We start from the raw sequence: 17512 nt of genomic DNA, 5'->3' as shown, positions 1-17512 counted from the left end.
AGCCCTTTCCCTCCAAGCGCTGAATGACAGCAGCGCAGGCCAATCATGAGGGACATGCTAGAGGCTCCGCCCCACTTCCGGTCAGGGCGGAAAACCATGGAGGAGTACGGTGGGGCTGATCTGCTCCAATGACGCTGCCAGTACCCCGTGAGGTACCTGGATTTAGCGAGGAGTAAACTCCCCAGCGGTGCTGTAGGTATGCCATGTCACTGGAAACCTACTTCCGATTTGAAATGGGAAATGAAGTCTATAAACCCCTTCCTTAACCAATCCCCAAAGGTCAGTCAGGCCCCTGAGGCCCGTGAGGTAGGAAAAGCCAGAGCTCCCCACTTCCTGGTTTTGAGGTAGTCTTTTTTTTTTCCCCCAGTTAATCTAAGTCCTCACACGAGTATATTTTACCCCATTGATTTAAAAAAAAAATGTTTTTATTGATTTCAGAGAGAGGAAGGGAGGGAGAGATAGAAACATCAATGATGAGAGTCTTTGATCGGCTGCCTCCCGCACGCCCCCTACTGGGGATCGAGCCCCAAACTGGCCATGTGCCCAGACCCGGAATCCAGCTGTGATCTCCTGGTTCAGGGTTCCACGCTCAATCACTGAGCTAGGAGGCCAGGCTTTTTTTTTTTTTTTTTTAAAGAGACTGTGGAAGGGAGGGGGTGAGACAAGAGAGAAACATCCATGTGTCTGTGATTGGTTGCTTCCTGCACACACCTGACCAGGGCCTGGGCATTGAGCCTGCAACCCAGGTACTTGCCCATGATGGGAATTGAACCCTTCAATTGGCAGGCAGACACTGAACCAAACCGGCTAGGTGAGTCTGGTCTTCACAGCTTGGCTAGTGTTTTCACTATTGAGGATTTATAGATCTGTGCCCACTCTTGCATTAGTTGTTTACTTAATATTACCCCCCCTGGGTAAAATCTCTCTTCTCTCCTTGAGATGTTAGGGTTAAAGTGAAATAAGTATGGAAAGTGCTCATGACATTAGGCAGGCACCCTTTAAACAAAGAGTAGGGACTTCTGCAAAGTTAGCTCTGGGAACTAGAATCCAGCCTGGTATAGCAGGCCTGAATCTCTCCACCTCCCTATTCCTGCCTCAGTTGGATCACTTCACAGCCTTCAGACACACGCGGACGAAAAGGGCCACATGCTAACCTGACTAACTCAGGGAAGGCCTGCGTGGCAGCCTTGCAAACTCAGAGACCTAAAGTAACCACAAAGGATGGTCTTGAAATTTAAAAGCAGTTTAGCCCTAACTGGTTTGGCTCAGTGGATAGAGCGTTGGCCTGAGGAATGAAGGGTCCCCGGGTTCGAAACCAGTCAAGGGCATGTACCTTGATTTCAGGCTTGATCCCCAGTAGGGGGTGTGCAGAAGGCAGCTGATCGGTGTTTCTCTGTCATCAATGTTTCTATCCCTCTCACTTCCGCTCTGTAAAAAAATCAGTAATTATATATATATGTATATTTTTTAAAAGAATCCTCCCCTTAAAAAAAAAAAAAAGCAGTTTATAGTGGGTAGGCTGGTATCTTCCCTGACAAAGATCAACTTTGATCTTAACTGAGCCTATTATCTTTTTACATCTATGATAACATACCTTTGGAATGTCAGGGTAACTAGTAGCTTCCATATTTCAGGACCCCTCAGGGCACAACCAATGTGCCAGGGGAGAGACCACAAATTCCCACATTGTTATTGTTCAAGTGTTAATTGTTGACTGTTAACTATCCTGTACCCACCTATGTAAAAGAAGCATGTGTCTACCATTTTACTTTTTATCCAATTCCAGAGGTTTCCCCACTTTGCTTCCTCCCACCTCCCTAATCTATCACCAATGGATTTCATGTAAACCCACCTATGTCTCTTTCTTTGAAGGTAATTTATAAAACTAGGTGAAAAACCTCCATTCTCTGGAGCATTATCTCAATATGTTGAGGGTCTGCTTCCTGGCAGCTGTTGACAGTTTGGCTCAAATAAACTCACAAAAATTCTTTACAGGTTAGAACGTTTCTTACTTTAACACATAGGATTCCTTTCCCTTGACACACCCATTCCTGGTTTCTGTTGGAAGACAGTTCCTACATACCTTTTTTTATTTTTATTGATTTCAGAGAGGAAGGGAGAGGGAGAGAGAGAAACAATGATGAGGGAGAATCATTGATTGGCTGCCTCCTGCACACCCTACAATGGGGATTGAGCCCGAAACCCGGGTAAGTTATAGTTCCTGGTTCAAATGCTAACCTTAATAGCAATCTCCAAAAAGGCTACAAGTTGAGGCTAACAACTCCCTGGAAAAACTTGACTTTTCTTTCATTGTGTTCTCTTATCTCTGTGTCCCAGTTGCTCTGTGAATTTGTCTGTTTTGCTATCTATGTGTTTCATTCTGTTCTTAAAGGATTTTCTTTGTTTGTCTTGTTGTTTTTCCCCCTTAAACTTTGAGTGGGTAAAGAGTAGAAATTAATTGTATCTTTTTTAAAAAAGTAGAATACAAAGGTTAATGTCAAACCAATAACATTCCCTTTCTAGGAATCCGGAAAGGACTTGGTTCTAGTCCAAGCTCTACCACTAGCTAGGGAAGCGATTTGCAACCCTTTTCATCTCATGGCACACATAAACTAATGACTAAAATTCTGTGGCACACCAGAAAATATATCATTTTTGCTGATCTGATACATAAATAGGTATAATTTTGATTTGTTCACACCGAACAGCAATTATTGTGTTGGCTGCTATAATTTTTTAATTTGATAGTCTAAGGGAAAAGAAGTCAGTGCCCTTGACTAAACAGGCAAATATTGCGTGTTTTAAAAATTCTTGCAGCATACCAGTGTGCCTCTTGCAGCATACCAATATTGAAAATTGCTGAGCTAGGGGCATGACCTGAGCATAGTATTTCACTTTTCTGACTTCCTTCAACTATAAAAGAAAAGGCTGAACTAAATGCTCCCAACTCAGACACTCCGAACTTTTTTTTACCCTCTGCATAATTTCAGTAAAGGGGCGACTAAGGCGTACCCAGAGCCTGGGAAGGAGAAATGTTGGTGACTATAACCAATTCGTCACCAACTTCTGTTTCTTCCTTCAGTAGAATGGATCTTCATCAGAGGACCCCAAAGTTCAGCTAAACTGTTGCAAAAGTCTAGTGGCAGTTTTCACTGTCTCTAATTTGCCCCACCTCATACCCCAGGCATCTTTGCTGGGCACTACCACATTTCCAACCTCCCTGTCATCATCATGTAAATTTATGTAAGGAATGACAATTATTTTTTAAATGTTGTGCCAGAAAAAAAAAATTCCTAAGTGCAGAGTCCCCCCACCCCCTTAAAGCAGTTGACTGCAAAGTGACTGCAAATAAAGGCGGAGATTGTTAGATTAGATAAAAGCCAGCCACAACTGTATGCGGTATAAAAGGAACCCACTTTAAATATAAGCACACGAGTTAAAAATAAAAGAGAGATAAGGATATACCATGCTAATAGGAATCAAAAAAAAACTGGGGTGGATGTGTTAATAACAGAGAAAGCCAACTTCATATCAAATAATCTTGTAGAGATAAGGAGGATGGCTGCTGGATGCAACTGTTGCAGAGCTGGCAGTAGCAAGAACCATTTCTAGAAATAGGCAACCACAGTGCAGACATAATTGAGTTTGTTTAGTAAGTGACTGAGGAAATCACTGGTGCTTGATGTGGGACACAGAGATGGCTTGTGCCTTCTCTGAGGCCTAAATGATGGAAATAGGAGGGTGGGGGCTCTGAGTTGGTTTGAATATTGCAGGGAGAACTTCCATAAGAAGTAGTGCTAATGCAAGAGACCAGGGAAACATGTGGGTAGTAAATAGCCCGTTGCTGGGTCGGATTTGGCAGCAGACTTACACTGAGTGGCCAGATTATTATGATCTCTGAATGCATAATAATCTGGCCACTCAGTATATATTCAGTGTGTGTGTGTGTGTGTGTGTGTGTGTGTGTGTGTGTATATATATATATATATATATATATATATATATATATATATGTATTAGAGGCCCCGTGCATGAATTTGTGCATGGGTGGGGTCTGGCCAGGGGGAGGGGACATGGGCAGTTGGCCGGCCTGCCTGCTGATTGAACTCCTGGTCGAGGGGACAATTTGCATATTAGCCTTTTATTATATAGGATATACACTGAGTGGCCAGATTATTATGCGTTCAGAGATCATAATAATCTGGCCACTCAGTGTATTTGATCCATGTACTTACCCCCACTGTGTATCACTTATGATCTTCTAAGCTGCAACTTTTTTTTTTTTTGATATGGCACAGTATACCACAAATTTAATGATCGAATGGTGAAAAATGTGCACTAAGGGCTGATGCCTGGAATAGGGGTGCGCTCACAACCTGAGGGCATAAACACAGGTACCAGGAGACAAATGTCTCTCCTGTGAGTCAGCCTGCCTGGATGATCCTGGGCCTCCTCCGGGAGGTGGATTATCAATATTGATAGCACGAGGCCACAGGACCCTGTGATGGTTGTGATTCAAATACAGTACTTGACTTCTCCGTCAAGATGATTCAGTTGAGTATGTGTGGAGGACGGATCCTGGTGCCAGAGGAGGCCCCTAAGCTGCAACTTTTAAAATGCAATTCAAAATGATTAACCAATAATGGGATGAATTGTCTCCCATAACAGAAAGTCCAACCCAATGACATTGAGACCCCAGATTCTTTCCATCCTTCTGATCTGCCTATGGCTGCCTTTTGGTTGGAAAATTATTGCAGCAATTCTAGGCATCTTAACCTGACATGAACCAATGTGAAGAAATGGAACAGGGCTGTTTCTCCCTAGTATGTCTCATTTCAGAGCCAAGAAACCTTTTTTGAAAACCTCCAGAAGACTTCCCCTCACACCTTATTGGTCAGAACTGGGTCACATGCCCACCTCTAAGTTCAGCCCTGGCAAAAGGAATGAGACCACTATGATTGACTTGAGCCAATTAGGATTTACCCAAGTCACGTGGGGCGGGGGGATGGTAACTGAGATACACTTGGGACTTGGCTATTAGGAAAGGGTGCAATCCCATTAGGTAGGCAACTACAGCTTGAGGACAGTTGCTAACATTTGCAAATTGGGAGATTTCACATAAAAAGTCTGATTTCCACCTTTGCTTTTTTTCCTTAAAAGTTTTCAATTGTGCTAAAATAAATAGATTATAAAATTTACTATTCTGAACATTTTTAAGTGTATAGTTCAGTAGTGTTAACTATATTCCCATTGTTGTGCAACCAATCCTTCGAACTTTTCATCTTGCAAAACCGAAACTCTACCCATTACACAAATCCCTTCTCCCTCCTTCCCCCATCTCCTGGCAACCATCAGTCTACTTTTTGTTTCTATGAGTCTGACCACTTTATATACTTCACATAAGTGGAATCTTACAGTATTTGCCTTTTTATGACTGGCTTATTTCACTTAACAGAATGTCTTCAAAGTTTATCCATGTAGTAGTATGTGTTAGAATTTCCTTCCCTCCTCACCGCCCCCCCCCCGACTTTTTAAAAAATCCTTACTCGAGAAGTGAGGACATTTTTTCCATTGATTTTTAGAGTGAGTGGAAGGGAATGGGGGGAGAGAGAGAAAAACACTAATGTGAGAGAGACACATCCATTGGTTGCCTCCCACACTCACCCAATCTGGGTCAGAGATTGAACCCAAGACCCTCCTAGTGTGCAGGCTGATACTCTAACCACTGAGCAATGCTGGCCAGGGCTTTCCTTCCCCTTTTAAAGCAGAATAATAAACATTTGTATGTATATACCACATTTTTGTTTATCCATTCATCTGTCAATGGGCTGCTCTCACCTCTTGGCTCTAGTGAATAACGATGCTATGAACATGGGTATACAACAATCTCTTGGAGAGCCTATTTTCAATTCTTTTGCATATATACCCAGAAGTGAACTCTTTGGTTCATATGGCAATTCTATTTTTACTTTTTTGAGGAACTACCATACTATTTTGTAGAGTAGTTGCACCATTTTACATTCCCACCCACAATGCGCAAGGGTTACAGTTTCTTCACACTGTGACCAGCACTTGTTATTCCCTACTAGTATTTCTTTTTATAGTAGTGAACTCATATGGTACTTGTCTTTCTCAGGCTGGCTTATTTCACTTAGCATAATACTCTCCAGGTCCATCCATGCTGTCGCAAAGGGTAAGATTTCCTGCCTTTTTTTTTTTTTTTTTTTTTACAGCTGAGTACTATTCCATTGTGTAAATGTACCGCACCTTTTTTGTCCACTCTACTGATGGACACTTGGGATGCTTCCAAAATCGTGGCTATTGTAAATAATGCTACAGTGAACTTGGGGTGCATATATTCTTTCGAATTAGTGTTTCAGGTTTCTTTAGATAAATTTCCAGAAGTGGAATCGCAGGGTCATATGGCATTTGCATTTTTAAGTTTTTGAGGTAACTCCATATTGCTTTTCACAGTGGCTGCACTAATTTGCATTCCCACCAACAATGCATGAGGGTTCCCCTTTCTCCACATCCTTGTCAACATTTGTTGTTCGTTGATTTATTGGTGATAGCCATTCGTGACAGGTGTAAGAGGATATCTCATTGTGGTTTTAATTTGCATTTCTCTGATGATTAGTGACATTGAGCATCTTTTCACATATCTATTGGCCATCTGTATGTCCTCTTTGGAGAAGTGTCTATTTAGGCCCTTTGCCCATTTTTTAAAAATTGGATAGGTTTCTAAATTTTTTTAAAAAACTTTTGAGAGAGAGAGAGAGAGAGAGAGAGAGAGATCTATTTGTTCTTCCACTTATTTATGCCTTCATTGGTTGGTTTCTGGCATGTGCCCTGACTGGGAATCACATCTGCAACCTCGGTGTATTGGGATGAAGCTCTAACCAAGCAAGCTACCCAGGCAGGGCTGTTTTCCAGAGTTGCATTGTGTAAGTTCTTTATAAATTTTGGATATTAACCCCCATCAGAAATCATTGGCAAATATGTTCTTCCATTCACTGGGTTGTCTTTTCATTTTGTTGATGTTTCCTTTGTTGTGCAAGAACTTTTTAGTTTGATGTAGTCCCATATGTTAATTTTTTCTTTTGTTTCCCTTGTCCCAGGAGATGTATCAGAAAAAAATATTGCTATAAGAAATGTCATGTTTTTACTGCCTTTGTTTTCTTCTTGAATTTTATGGTTTTGATAAACATATATAAGACTTTATTCCATTTTGAGTTTATTCTTGCGTATGGTGTAAGAAGGTAGTGTAGTTTCATTTTTTGGCGGGTATCCATCCAGTTTTCCCAACACTACTTATTGAATAGACTATCTTTACCTCATTGTATGTTTTTGCCTCCTTTGTCAAATATTAATTGACTATAAAGACATGGGTTGATTTCTTATCTCTCTATTCTGTTCCACTGATCTATATATTTGTTTTTATGCTGGTACCATGCTGTTTTGATTACTATGATATCAGGTTGGGTGATTCCTACAACTTTGTTGTTCTTTCTCAAAATTGCTATGGCGATTTGGGGTCTTTTGTGGTTCCATATACATTTTTGGAATATTTCTTCTAGTTCTGTGAAATACGCCACTAGTTTCTTGATAGGAATTGCATTGAACCTATAGATTGCTTTGGGTAGTATGGACATTTTATTGATGTTAATTCTTCCTATCACCAAACATGGTATATGCTTCCACTTATTTGTGTCTTCTTTTTTTTTCTTTTAATATATTTTTAATGATTTCAGGGAGGAAGGGAGAGGGAGAGAGAGAAACATCAATGATGAGAGAGAATCATCAACTGGCTGCCTTCTGCACACCCCACACTGGAGATTGAGCCTGAAACCCAGGTATGTGCTCTGACTGGGAATCGAACCATGACCTTCTGGTTCATAGGTTGATGCTCAGCCACTGAGCCACACCAGCTGGGCTGTGTCTTCTTAAATTTCTTTCTTCAGTGTCTTATAATTTACTGAGTGCAGGTTTTTACAACCTTGGTTGAACTTATTCCTAGGTATTTTATTCTCTTTGAAGCAATTGTAAATGGGATTGTTTTCTTAGTTTTCCTTTCTGATAGTTCATTATTGGTGTATAAAAATGTAACTGATTTTTAGATATTTATTTTGTATCCTACTACGTTAGTGAATTCATTTATCAGTTCTAGTAGTTTTTTGGTGGAACATTTAGGGTTCTCTATATAAAGTATCATTTGATCTGCAAATAATGACAGTTTTACTTCTTCCTTTCCAATTTGGATGACTTTTATTACTTCTTGTCATTTGATTGCTGTGGCTAGGACTTCCAGTAGTATGTTGAATAAGAGTGGTAAAAGCGGACTTCCCTGTCTTGTTCCACAACTTAAGGGAAACACTTATAGTTTATGTCCATTGAGTATGATATTGGCTCTGGATTTGTCACATATGCCTTTATTACATTGAGGTATATCCCCTCTATTCCCACTTTGCTGAGAGTTTTTGGTCATAAATGGGTGCTGGTTTTATCAAAATGCTTTTTGCATCTATTGATATGATTTATGTGGTTTTTAAAAAACTCTCACCTGACCCCTTGTTTGGATGTCCCCAGTGAAGATTACATACTGCTTTGATTCACTGCGAAGGAGTTAGAAGGGTGAAATACTCTGGTACAGACAGGTAACTTAGCAACTCGAAAAAAATGAAATCTAAGTTGATTTCCCATGTTTCTGAAATTTATCTATAAGCACCCATTTCTTTTATGGCAAACATTTGAATAAACTTTTCTGAAAGATAGTGTATGTTTTTTTTTCTCTAAAATATAAGATGAAGAACATAATTTAAACTTTTCATGATGTTCTAAATCTATAATAATAAAAGCATAATATCCTAATTAGACCAACTGTCCCAAAGCTGGGGCTGGGAGGGTCCCAGTGCCTGCTGGTGGCTGGAGGGAAGCCCACGTCCCAGGTGCCAGAGGGAAAGCCGGTGCCAGCAGCTGGGGGAAGGAAGGCCTACTGTTGCATGAATTTTGTGCATCAGGCCTCTAGTAGACAATAATTACTGAGCTGCTCTGAGTAATATAGGGTTACCTTCAGAAGGTAATGAAGTGTGGAGGGTTGTTTGTCTCCTCTAATTTGAGGGTTCTTGCATTAGCTAGGCATTTTTTTGTTTCTTACTTTTTAAGAGGTTCTTCTTGCTACTGATAATAAATCTGCCTGTGGCATTCTGCTCTCACTTCCTAGTTGATGCTTCTAGCATAGTGTGATCTGGGAGCAGATTGCCACATTCAGGAGGATTGCAGAGATCAACAATGGCAAGAAAAAGTCCATGCAGTTACTCCATTGCTTTAGAGCTTAGCTGTAGGCTGTGGTGAGCTCACTCAGAGGTGAAAGTAAGGGATTGAGAGCCAAGAAGGCCATAGTCACAAAAGTCATAGAGCTGACTCGGAGTGCCCAGGGCTGTGGAAACTGCCTGGCTTCAGTGGCACCAAGGCTCTGCCTGTTGTTCCTTAATGGAAAAATAAAAACATTCATCTGCCTTCTCCATCTGCCCTTTCTCTTGAGTACCCAACTTAATTTCTCAAAGGACTTGATACAGTTTTATTTTTCCCAAGAAAATTCTCTTTGGATTATGTCCAGGAATTATTTTTTTCTCTCTGTGGAAAGATTTTGTTTCTTGTAACTTTTTTCACTATGAACATTTTCAAGGACAATATGAGAGAGGACAGGATAATTAACTGCCATATACCTATCATTTAGCTTACATTAGTTATCAACTTTGCTATTTTTATTTCAGTTTTCCCCTCCACATGGGTGGGGGTCATGGAGTATTTTAAAACAATGATTATATTTATTTCAGGGACACATTTTTTTTACAATAAAATGACAATAAGGATATCACCTTCCATTTATCATCAGTCATGAGCCATAGCACTAGCATGGGAATTAATAAGTATTATTTTTAGTCCTCCCAATAACCCTGTAAGGTAAATTATTCCCATCTTCTATACTAATAAAAGGGTAATTGCTAATTAAACTGGGAGACCTTCCGGATGTCCTTCTGGACAAAGCCATGGTGGCGGGGCTGAGGCAGAGGTGGTTAGGGGCGATCAGGCCAGGAGGGGAGGGCAGTTGGGGGTGATCAGGCCGGCGGGGGGGGGGGGGGCGGGGAAGTTGGGGGTGATCAGGCCAGCAGGGAGGAGCAGTTGAGGGCGAGCAGGCTGGCAGGGGTGAGCAGGCCGGCGGGGGAGGGGGGGCAGTTGGGGGCGAGCAAGCTGGCAAGGGGGGGCAGTTGGGGGCGAGCTGGCTGGCAGGGAGGCTAGTTGGGGGCAATCAGGCTGGCAGGGGGGCAGTTGGGGGTGATCAGCCAGCAAGGTGGGGCAGTTGGGGATGAGAAGGCCAGCGGGGGTTTGGGGCATTTGGGGGTGAGCAGGTGGCAGGCAGAGTGGTTATGGGCGATCAGGCAGGCAGGCAGGTGAGCGGTTAGGAGCCAGCGGTCCTGGATTGCAAGAGGGATGTCTGACTGTCGGTTTAGGCCCGATCCCTGTGGCTAAACCGGCAGTTGGACATCCCCCAAGGGGTCCCAAATTGGAGAGGTTGCAGGCCAGCTGAGAGACACCTCCCTGGCACAAATTTTGTGCACCAGTCCACTAGTTTTATAAATAAAGAAATTGAGGTTCTGCCTTAATTTGTATACAAAAGAAAACAGGCTAAATGGTGATACTTTAGTTAGAATGCAGTCTAGGCTATGGTAACAGAAAAGCCCAAAATGCAATAACCTGAATAATTTAAGTGGTTTTCTCTCTCATATAAAAGTTCAGCTAGGTCTAGGCTATTTCTAGGACTAGCATGGCAGCTTGATGGCAATAGAAACCCAGGCTTTATCTCTCGTGGTGTTCAGCTATTCTTAGCACCACAGATCAAGAGGGCTGCTCCGGTAGAATGGAAAAGGAAATAGTGAAGGGCATGCCCATTCCCCTGAAGGGCCACATCCTGAAGTTGCACAGGTAACTTCTCACCAACCACTGCCCAGAACTTAATCACATGGTTACACCTGTAAGGGACACTAGGAAATGTAGTCTTTATTTTGGGTAGCCATGACCAACTAAAAATCAGGTATCCTATCTAATAAAAGAGCAATATGCAAATTGACCGTACCTCCGCTACACCCACAAGCCACACCCACCAGCCATGCCCACCAGCCAATCAGGAGGGAATATGCAAATAAACCCAACCAAGATGGCTGCAGCCACAGAGAGCAGGAAGGAGGCTTGGGTTTCCCTGGCAATGGAGGAAGCCAAGCTTTCTGCCTGCCCTTGCCGGTCCAGGCCTCCACTCAATGCTACAAAGTTTCAATTATAGAAGATAAATAAATCCAAACAGAAATGGCAGCAGCCACGGAGCTGGAGAGAGCAGGAGGCTAGGGTTGCCCGCGGCGATGGAGGAAGCCAAGCTTCTGCAGCCCTGGCCTGCTTTGGCCTCCGCTTAAGGCTACAAAGTTTCAATTATAGAAGATGCATAAATCCCAACAGAAATGGCTGCTGCCATGGAGCGAGCAGAAGGCTTGGCTCCACTCAGGCTACAAAGTTTCAATTGTAGAAGATAAATAAATCCCAGATCCCAGGGCCTCTGCTTGGGTCGCCGGGGGACGTGGCCGGCCTGCAAACCACCACAGGCCCCTCGCCCAGGCCGCCCCACACCCCAAGGGAACCCCCACCCTGATCCGGGACACCCTTCAGGGCAAACCAGCTGGCCCCCACCCATGCACCAGGCCTCTATCCTATCTAATAAAAGAGTAATATGCAGATTGACCATCACTCCAACACACAAGATGGCTGCCCCCATGTGGTCAAAGATCCTGCTCCCATGTGGACACAAGATGGCCACCACAAGATGGCCAGCAGGGGAGGGCAGTTGGGAGGAACCAGGCCTACAAGGGAGGGCAGTTGGGGGCGATCAAGCCTGCTGGGGAGGGCAGTTAGGGGTGACCCGGCCAACAGAGGAGGGAAGTTAGGGGTGACTGGGTCTGCAGGGAAGGGCAATTGGGGGGTACCAGGCCTGCAGGGGAGGGCAGTTGGGGGGTACCAGGCCTGCAGGGGAAGGCAGTTAGGGGCAAACAGGCTGGCAGGGGAGTGGTTAGGGGGTGATCAGGCTGGCAGGCAGAAGCGGTTAGGGGCAATCAGGAAGGCAAGCAGGCGAGCAGTTGGGAGCCAGCAGTCCTGGATTGTGAGAGGGATGTCCGAGATTGGAGAGGGTGCAGGCTGGGCTGAGGGACACCTCCCTCCCTCCCCCCCATGCACAAATTTTGTGCACCGGGCCTCTAGTTCTATTATAAGGGGGAAAAGGGGACAACCAGGAGTGCTTTCATGGATGGAAGAAAGGGTTCTTTTGAAGTCAAGGGCATGGTTTTGAGTTCTTCAGTTCTTTTGGCTTCAAATGTGTCCATTTAGTAAATCTAGAGACACCTGATTAAATTATAGATAGATGTTCTTTGGTGATGAAGGACTTCGGTTATTTAGCCCTGTGCCCATGAGGTTTTTGTTGTTGTTATTATTGTTCCTTTTTTTGGTTTATAACACTTATAACCATACTGTTCTTTTAAAATGAAACTTTATTTTAATAGTAAATTTACATTATGTGATTTAATCCCATTGTCCAGAATGGAAAGGCCCCAATTACTAGTATATACCATAACTGCTCTGCCAATGATGGTTTGGGATTCAGCTCTACTCTTTAACACTTGGGTGGCTGTAGACAAATTGCCTTCTTCAAACCTCCTTTTATTTTCTACAAAACAGGAAAACTATCAACCTCAGTTGTTATGAAGATTAACTAGATGATGGATGAAAGTTCAAGGTATACAGCGAACACCTGACAAATTGTATCTATGTAACAGATATAAGTGTAGTATCTCCACATAGATAATCCTACCCTATTTAATCCCTGTCATTTCTAAAATTAATAATTACAGCATTGGAAGACCTGGGGTAGAGGGATAGGGGCTGGGCAGATGGAGGGGGCGGGAATGGGGACATTTGTAACATTGTCAACAATAAATATATATATATTTAAAAATAACCATGATAATAAAAAATAATTACAGCTTTTTCATACCTATCACTTAATTTGGGCATCATAGTACCTTGTGTAATACATAGAGCACTAATACTTATGCTTCTTTTCTCCTAGATTAGGAGATACAAACTCAGAGAGAGATGAATTTGCTTGCCCAAGGTCACATTTCTCTCTTAACTGGATCATTCCCACGTGGATTTAAACCCATTCCCCTGGCTACCAGGTTAAACAAATGACAAAACAGCCCTCTTTCAACCCCCAACTCCCTCCACCCCACCCACCCCCTCTTCCAGCCAAGCTTTTCGAAAGTTATTGGCACACTCTGCCTCCGTGTCTTCACTTCCAATTTACTCATCAACCCACCCCATTTGACTTTTTGCCTCTTCACTAGATTTGCTTCTAGCAAGAGCCTGACCTTAAGGTCCCTACTCCCTCTTATGCCCGCCCCAGACAATCTCATCCATACCTGTGGTTTCAGATGCCAGAAGTTCATCAGACCACTTTTCTGAGCTCTAGTCCAACTACTCTTGGCGTGAGAGTAGAGGACAGGTTACAAGAGTTTGGTGTAAGACACAGAGACCATGAACCAGAAAGGCAATAGGACTAGAAAGAGAATGGTGAGTAGGAAAGGTGTTGGAGATGGAATGGCTATGGAGTAATGAAGGAGAAGGTAAAGTCAAAGGTGACTGTAAGATTTTAGCATTCGGTTCCTGGGATAATGTTGTTGACACACATGGGGCATACTGGAAGGGGATATATTTGGGAAGCAATATCATGCACAGTTAAATACCCGAATCTAGGGTAAGTATGGAACATCTAAATGGAAAAGTCAGTCTTTTCTCCTTACAGGTTTCTCCTCTTGCTGAACCAGCCTCACATTCTACTCTCCTCCCCCTTCCAACTATGGCCTTCACAGTAGCACTGTCTCTGCTTGAGACAATACAGAAGTAGACAGAAGGGAAATAGTTTTGCTTCTCCACTGGGGCAGGTCACTATCCCAATCCACAATGAGCCATCGATAGAAAATTTTTAGAGCATCTACATAGAATCCCAGGCTCCTGAAAGCATTTCTGACAGTTTTTATTTTTAAAACCCTCACCCCAGAAAAGAGAGAGAGAGAGAGAGAGAGAGAGAGAGAGAGAGAGAGAGAGAGAGAAGAAACATCTATCAATCTGCAACTCAGATATGTGTCCTGACCAGGAATTGAACCAGCAACTTTCAGTGTATAGGACGACACTCAACTGACTGAGCCACTCCAGCCAGGTTGTTTTTAAAGGCAGGTAACAAGCAAACATATGTGATACGAATACTTTAGCTTCTATATGGGACAAAACATAAGGAGACCTGAAGGCGGAATTGGCTATCTTCGGGAGTTTCTCAAGGTGACTTTCACAGATAAAACCTATGATTGTGTGATTCTAGGAGCTGGGTTTTGGAGCTTAAAAAAAGTCTTTGAAGATTTCCACAACCTCTGACAATTTTGAATACCTGAAAACGTTTCTTTCAGGGCCCAATGAGGTTGTAGTTCATAGATTTGGCCACACAGGGGCAGCATACACACACGTGCGCACACACACACCCCCTTTCTCAAACCCACCAGGTTCCTTGTGCATTCCGTTCCCACTGTCACCACCCTAGCACAGACCCTGAGCAATTCACGCAGGTGTCTAACCTTCACACCTCTATACCTTTATCACCTCACTTTCTGAAGCCATCTGACAATTTCCTTCCAGTGTGGTCAGTTAGCCACCTGCTTCTCCCACACTTTTCCTGCTCACCCCAGTTTACTGTCTGACTTGCCTTGTCTCCCCAAGCCCTAGCCAAGATCTCCCTGGACACCCACTTGGCTGTATCTGTATTTTATTTTTATTTTTTGTTTCTGTATTTTAAAAGCTACAGGTATTCTGATCATATTTTGAGAAACACTGACTTTCTGGCTTTGTGGCCATGGATGTGTTAACTAACTCTCCATTTTTGCAGAAAATGGGGAGAATTAAATAAATCATGTAAACTGAGAGTTTCTTTAGCACAGTGGTTGGCAATGACATGCTCACAAATGCTGCATTTCCTGTTTTGGTCCTGGGGTGGCTGCTCCACTGAGTTTGGAGATGGAGGTCAGGAAGTGTCATGGTGGCTGTGTACGCTGGACTGTCACACGTGTCTGCCATCTTTAGAGCCGACTTTGTGAAGAGCATCCTCCAGAATGTGCGAGATCCCAATCCTTCACAGGACGCAGAATGAACAAGTTTGGGGTGGGGACCCTGGAGAGGAACTTTAAGGAAGCGGGGGGCGCTAAGCACACACCAACTTTTGACCTTATGCTAAGTCCAGTTCACCTCTTTCTACTCAGGAGAAAGCCTGGCATCTTTGTAGTGATGGGGGAAAGGGTTTTAAGTGCCCTGGAGTGACTGCCTTAAATCTCACTGCCCTGATAGCCTGAGTAAAAGGGGAGGCAACTATTTGGGCAATGAAATGGGACAATGTGGAGATGGATGGGCAGGGCGGGACAAGGCTGCTTAGCTTCCAGGACTATTCTTGTGCCACCCCTTGGTCCCGCCCTGTCACAACACAGGCACCTGCCAAAGCCCCCGGTGATAGTCACCAGATTTCTGGTGCCCTGAAAAGGGGCTGGGCGCTCCAGGACGTGGAGAAATGGGGGAAGGACACCGGTACTGAGAGTTTGGGAGGCAGGTACGGTTTCCAGCTTTGAACTATCTCTGGATGGAAACAGCAACTTCTAAATGTGGCTTCCAAAAGTCTGCACGTGGAGTGGAAGAAGGGGCGGGGGGTGGTAGGAATTGGGGGGCAAATGCTCCCAGCGGGGACCTAACAGCAGAAAACCCCATCTGAGGTCCAGGGTTGGCAGTGACGCCCCCCCCACCCCCACCCCCGAGTGAGCACGTGCGGCTAGGGGATCGCAGGCGGCATCTACTTCAGAGTTTATGGTAAGAGGCAGGAGCAGGCACACAGCGCCACAGACAACACACCCCACCCTTTAAGGAAGTGGGGAGGAGAACAGCAGGGGTGTGGTTAACTAGGAGGAGGAGAGGGGAAAACACAAACCTGTCAGCCCTCTTACTCAGCGGAGGCCTCCGGAGTGGCGGCGAGTCCCCTACCTGCCACAGCCGGACTCACCTGTACCTGCTCGGCCCCCGCCGCACCTGGCCGAGCTGAGAGCCGCGCCGCCACCCGCCACCCGGAATCGTCGCTTCCGTCAGCGTGAGTCCCCTCCCGCGATCCGGGCTGAGCACCAGCCAGAAGTTGGCGGCTGGACGAGGTAGAAGGGATGGAGGGGGTGCTTCGGAGATTGTGGGAACCTGAACCGGACCGAGTTCCTGGTGAAGCAGCCTGGGACCCAGCAGGCGGAGCCGGGGTGCAGTGTCCTCCGGGCTCGCTAGCCTTCCGCAGGGCGGGAGGGAGTCTACGTGTGCAGTTAATCTGAGACTAAAGGGTGTTTCTCCCTCTTTGTCCTCTTAACTACTCAATCAGGGCAGGCGGGGGCCATGCCGAGGGGGCACAGAGGGGCCACCTGCCTCTAAAGGTCAGATCAGAGAGCAACAAGCAGGGCTTTTCAGAATCCCGCCTCTAAGCTGCTCCCTGTGCCCTGCGCTCACCCCTCGCCCCCTGCCCTTCACACCCCCACCCCGGTCAGGCTCCCAGGCACCCCCATTGTGCCTGCATCCACTTCTTGACCCCCTGAGAGACCATCTTCTGAACAAGCCCTGACTGGAAGCAAGCAGGGGTCTGCGAGGGGGAAGAGGCAGAGCTGTAGTGTGTGTGTGTGTGTGTGTGTGTGTGTGAGAGTGTGTGTGTGAGTGTGTGTGAGTGTGTGAGAGTGTGTGTGTGAGTGTGTGAGAGTGTGTGTGTGAGTGTGTGAGAGTGTGTGTGTGAGTGTGTGTGTGTGTGTGTGTGAGAGTGTGTGTGTGAGTGTGTGTGTGTGTGTGAGAGTGTGTGTGTGAGTGTGTGTGTGAGAATGTGTGTGTGTGTGTGTGTGTGTGTGCCGCGCTAGAGACTAAAGTTAACATCAACCGCCACACTGGTTCCTTGTGAAACTACCTTCCGAATGGTGCTGAAGGGTTAAATTCTGTGCTGCCTTCCCCTGTCAGGCTGTGCGTGGGCAAAGCCTTGGGTGGGTGAACAGGGAACATATGGGTGATGTTCTGAGCCCACCGAGCCCCACCACCTGCCCTAACCCTCAGCCATCTGACACTGGCATCTCCCCACACCCCAAACTTGAAGCTCAATCCACTTAGACTCCTTTCAAGGGTCGGGAGAAGGAGAGCAGGAGTGTGGACACTGAGGGGGCATTCGCAGGAGGGTTGTAATTCAGAGGAGGAAGAGCTTGCCCCTGAGCTGCTGTGGGACATGAGCCGACTGGGGTGGTTGGTACGGCATGATCAGCTGGGGTCAGGAGGAGGCCTCTCCGTGGCATGGCCGTGGCTACTCTCTCCTCACCTTAGT

The 17512-nt window shown here is 45.0% G+C and overlaps 1 protein-coding gene across 3 annotated transcripts in view; it reads left to right on the top strand.

Moving 5' to 3' along the window:
- Positions 1-96: 96 nt before the first annotated feature.
- Positions 97-17512, top strand: part of PTK2B (protein tyrosine kinase 2 beta) — a 131931-nt gene continuing 114515 nt past the window's right edge. Inside the window, exon 1 of one of the 3 annotated variants that reach the window (XM_080675098.1) lies at positions 97-196. The gene's annotated coding sequence lies outside the window, so the exon portion shown is untranslated. Of the gene's footprint in view, positions 197-16077; positions 16329-17512 lie in introns of those variants that run through there. The other 2 variants (XM_080675100.1, XM_080675101.1) reach the window with 2 other exon arrangements.

This window comes from Plecotus auritus (assembly GCF_963455305.1).
Source record: "Plecotus auritus genome assembly, chromosome: 6".
Taxonomy (NCBI): Eukaryota; Metazoa; Chordata; class Mammalia; order Chiroptera; family Vespertilionidae; genus Plecotus; species Plecotus auritus.
The sequence above is the reverse complement of the archived record's forward strand: the minus strand, read 5'-3'. Positions and strand labels throughout refer to the sequence as shown.